The sequence below is a fragment of the Sorghum bicolor genome, chromosome 5 (assembly GCF_000003195.3).
Source record: "Sorghum bicolor cultivar BTx623 chromosome 5, Sorghum_bicolor_NCBIv3, whole genome shotgun sequence".
NCBI lineage: Eukaryota > Viridiplantae > Streptophyta > Magnoliopsida > Poales > Poaceae > Sorghum > Sorghum bicolor.
This window is the reverse complement of record NC_012874.2, coordinates 30439353-30443856: the sequence shown is the minus strand read 5'-3', so window position 1 is coordinate 30443856 and position 4504 is coordinate 30439353.

Genomic DNA, 4504 nt, shown 5'->3' with positions numbered 1-4504 from the left:
GTCATCGACGACGGGCGCCAGTCATCGGCGGCGATGAGTCTCACCGGCATTTTTAGGTGGGAGGAGGGAGACTTCACTACTGCTCGAGGGTACGCGCGCGTGAGATGGCAAGGAAGCAGAGGCAAGAACAGGGGCAGAAGGCGGAAGGAGCGACGACAGGAAGACCACAAGATATTTATAGTCGGCAACCCACCAATGGACAGATCCGACAGATACGGTAGCTTCTCCAATAAATGCACCGTCTAACGGTCCTTATCTCTCTCACAGACGGGACGCTATGAATTCCACGCCGGTACGGTGTCGCAACGGCTCCCGCCTAAAAAGGTGCGCCCAACGGGCAAAAAGGCGAACCGCCGTGATCTTTTCCTTCCCCTGTAAGCCAAGGTACGTATTCATGAGAACCTCGAGAGGTCGCAGGCTGACACACCGAACGGGTTCGACAGCCGATCTCGAGTACCCGAGTCAGGGATGCCCGGCGAGCGGTCGAAGAAAGAGGCCCCCTCGAGGACTCGCTGGGGATGTCCAATGCGAGGATGAGATGGTCGATATGAATCCCCCCGAGGGGAGGCATCGAGCCGCTGGACTCTATCGAACGAGACCAGTAACCCCGACCACGTCGACCCCGCTTTGTGAGAACGCCTCCGAGCTACAGCCGACCTCCTCGAACCAGGAACGGGTTCTCACTTGGATTACCCGCTAGGAGCTCAATCTGGGGTAGATGACGCTCGCTCCACCGGGAGTACGTCGTGACCCCTCCGCGAAACAAACCAATCAAAGCCTTCAGCTCGCCTTCCACGATGGACATCGAGAGTGCTTCCGCAGATTGGGCAATATAACCCTCGAAGGAGTCAAAAACTCCTCCAAGGGCTCGGGGGCTACCCCCGCGGGGTCGCTCGCGCGCCCCCATGGAAACTCGACCACAAAAAAGAGCCTCCACTCGAGCGCAAGCGCTCGAATAGAGACTCGGGGGCTATTGTCGAGGATATCAGTAAGGGGTACCCTAACTGATGTACATAGCAAGAGCATCCGTACGAAAGTTGAAGCCTCCGACTCGATGTTGGGTATTCTTAACATCATTACTAAAAGTAGACTAAGTTCTAAATCTAGCAACGGTGCCAAAAATGCCAAACCTATCCCTCACACCACTTAAGCCAAGTTGTCATCCCCAGCATGACATGAGAGACGCGGTATTGAAATATGCAATTGCTCTTCTAAATAAATAATGAATGGGATCTGCAAGCGCACAGATTAATACCGATGCAGCATTTTAACCGGGAAGTATTCCAGGTATCGTTATTTATATTTTTACCACTGGGAAGGGATTAGCAATCATCAGTATTGATTACAGAACAGAATATGAGATTGAGCATCTATCATTGCATGTATAATTGAGAACATTATATCTAACTCTTCATACAGGGATAAGTGTCACATAAAAGATATATGAAATAATAATAGTGACAAGGATAACTAATCTGATCTAGCCACATAATAAATATGATAAGCACCTCAATTAGATACTCTAGAAAGTCATTAGCATGGTATTAGAATGAACTACAAGAATATTCCCTAAGTTATTCTTAACTATATAGTCTAGCATTATCATAGTTAGTGCAAGCATACTTAGCAATCATTGCGAGACAAGACTACGCCCATGCATAGTGATATTAGCAAGGAATATGAGAAACATAGCAATCACTCCCCTGTAATAATGTTGCTCTGCCAGCCCAATACACGAGAGGGGGACTATATAAGAATCAATGAAGCTGTCACTATCACGAACCACCCCACGATCTGGCATATTGGGTACAATCGCAGATAAATACGGTATAAGCACCATGCCTACACAATATCTATCATTTACCCATGGATCCGATGGATAAACGCTATACGATCCTAAGCATGTATATAGATCGTATCTAACTAAGCCAAGTACATAACTATGATAAACTAAGAACAATATAATCTTGAATATAAGCAAGTAGAGCAAAGTCATAAGCAATATATTGAAGTAGAACAAAGTCATATTCATAATATTGAAGAACAAAGATAATTAGAAAGCAATTAGAAGCACAATTAGAGAATTACCAAGAATCCTCCTGACAGATCCGGAAACCAATCGAAGATTGACTCCTTCTACTTCTAATCCTATGTAGCTATGCTAATCTAGATGTCTAATTGATGTGGTGGCTCTAATCTTGATCAGAGGCTTCTTCTCCCTTGATGGAATAATGAATTAGGGTTGAGAGGCTCCCTCCTCCAGGGGCCAGGGGGTCTGGTTTTATAGTCCCTTCAAGTGAATATGGGCCCTTGGATCAAACCGACATAGATTGTATGGTTTAGATTCTTCCTTTAGGTCGGTGGAGACTTCCCGCAAAGCAGAGTCCTGTTTGGACTCCAACAGGGGGCGGGCGCCCAGTAGGACAGGGCGGGCGCCCTGCCTCTGGCCCCGTTTCGCCTCCGCTTCGGTCTCGTGGCTTTTCTAGATGTATGATAATTGCGCAGCACGTTAATATCTTTACGTAATCCTGACATGTGGGCCTTTCTTCCGTATTTCCTGATAACCCCCTGCAGAAATAGACAAACACCAAAACTCGTGGAATTCTGTCAGATAAAACCCTAAGTCTAGATCTTGATTTCATTTGGATCCTTTTCTTTATTTATTTGATAATTAAATTTGATACTTAAGGACCGTAAACAAACACACCCAAGCTTACCTCTTGCTCGTCCCTGAGCAAGGATAGACTCAGCTATGGACCAGAAGTAGTTGCAATATCTTTAAAATTTAACGGTACACATGCTTTTTAAATAAGATCTCATCTCTGAGTGAGAGTAAACTGTCAAGACTTAAAACTTACTTACTTTACCTTCACCATGGGACTTGTAACTGTCACTTCTGTCTTGAGTAGTTAAAAGATAGAACAGTCTAGTCAAGTGCCATGTCTCTTATTCTTGATCAGCTATAGCTCTGGGGTTTTTGCAGATTTTCAAATAAAACTCAGAAATTCCTTGTATGATTCTCTCAGGTCTCTCTTTTGTGGTATTTTTGGATCCTTACCAAGGCATTGATGGTATATGCCTTCTCTCAAGATATGTAGTATTTGTGGTATGAGGCATAGTGACATTGCCTTTTCTCTCACCCTACTCTAATAAGGCTTTAATATCTGGAGTTCATAGGTGGGAGATAAAGTACACATACTTACAAGACATTTATTGCATAGTCAAACCATGGATCCAAAGAAACAAATCAATAAGCCAAATCAAGATGTGCATGTGTGGCGAATGAATGGTGTATGGTGATAATGGTGATAACAATGGTGGAAACAATCGTGGTGGAAGTCTAATTCTACTTTGCTCTTTTGAGGGGATACATACCTTCCTTGCTTTTGAAACTTTATGAGGAGAATGAGATGCTCTTCTTTTTCTTGTCTCTCAGGTGGGCATCTTGCACCCCTAATTCTACTGTCGGACACTTGTCCATTTTTACCTCTCGTCTCACTTTCTTTTTTTTTCTTTCGAGGTTCCGAGCACTTGCTCCTTTTTATTTCCTCGTATCTCTTTTTTTTAGAGCACTCATCTCATGAGATAATATACCAAGTGGTAGTAACAAGATAACTTGAGCATTTATTTTACAAAGAGAAAAATAGAAATATTTTTTTTGGTTATTCTCTCCTGGATTAGGAGTAGAATATTTTTGGGTGATTCTGGAGATGGAAATGGATGGATATATGTGGATGGTACTTCTGGAGTAGAAGTAGCATATATGAGTGGACGTGCAAGTGAAATCTTGATTTAACCACATGACAAGCTCCTAAGGGTCTACACAGCTTGACCACACTCAATGCTCATAAGCAGTAAATAATAAATGTGTGGCTCAAAGTCTAGCAAGCATGCATATATGGCTGTGGTAGGAATTTAAGCTCTCATCATACAGGAACTCATCATGCAACATTTTAAAGTTTTTCAAAGATAAAATTCTCCAGAATTCTAGCATCTCTAGGAACAGATAAACAGCAGCTTAACCTTCCCATATCATATCCGTTAACAACTTAGACTTCAGATCAAGTTTTCATCCCACAAGTTTAGGTCTAGAGCAAGATTTAAATTATAACAGTTATATCTAAACTTGAGAGAGAACTTAAAACTTGCTAATTAGGCAGAGCAACTATTTATCATATCCATGCTTAAGTTTTATTTAGATACAGATTAGCATAGCCACTTTATTTATTTATTAAACACACTAAGCAAAAGGCATATATATAAGCATAAAATCTTTATTTGGTTTTTTCATAGTTATTTATATTCTAAAATAATATAAGTATAAAGATAGATAGAAAGAAATACTTATCGGGATAAATGGGGGTGCTCTCCCCCAAGCTGAATTTTGACGTAATTTCTCTTGGTGTAGCTAGCAGGTGGTAGAGGTGTATTTGAAAGTCAGCAGCATTCTGACAGCGATTAGGATGTCCTCCGTCTGCTAGTCTTCTTGATTCTTAAATTCTGT